This window comes from Contarinia nasturtii, unplaced genomic scaffold (assembly GCF_009176525.2).
Source record: "Contarinia nasturtii isolate CC-2019 unplaced genomic scaffold, AAFC_CNas_1.1 Cnas_scaffold_745, whole genome shotgun sequence".
Taxonomy (NCBI): Eukaryota; Metazoa; Arthropoda; class Insecta; order Diptera; family Cecidomyiidae; genus Contarinia; species Contarinia nasturtii.
The window spans coordinates 2,876,618-2,877,157 of NW_022198093.1; positions in this window are offsets into that span (position 1 = coordinate 2,876,618).

A 540-nucleotide genomic window follows, 5' to 3' on the forward strand; every position below is an offset into this window, starting at 1 on the left:
TTTTTGTTTACTTTTTTTTCAATTGTTATAATGAATAAAATTAAAATCATGTTTTATAATTTAGTTAGGTACCAATAAATTTATTATTATATTTCAAAGCTCCTTTTTTTAAGTTAAACCATTTTTATTCGACAATTTTCTCTTTTTTGTCTTATTCAGCCAAAACCAATGTATATGAACAAAACAATATAATAAGAAAAACGATTAAGAAAATGAACAATAAATATGATTGCGAACAGCGTCACCAACAATGATGTATGGAGAATACTATTTTTTCATTAGCAATTAAGTGAAAGAAAATGTGTTTAAAAAAAATCGATCAAATAAATGTCTGATTAGGACAAGGGGCGAAGCAGTACTAGATTAAATTCTTTCAATTCCATTCAATTCCACTCAATTCTGTTCAATTCCAAATTAGATGACACTTGCGTGTATTATTCGCCAAGCGTGATTTGGATGTTAAAGAATGTGATTTTTTTCATTCTGATTGAACCAGGCGATACAAAAAATTGACCGGCATTTGAGAATTGAAAAAAAAAA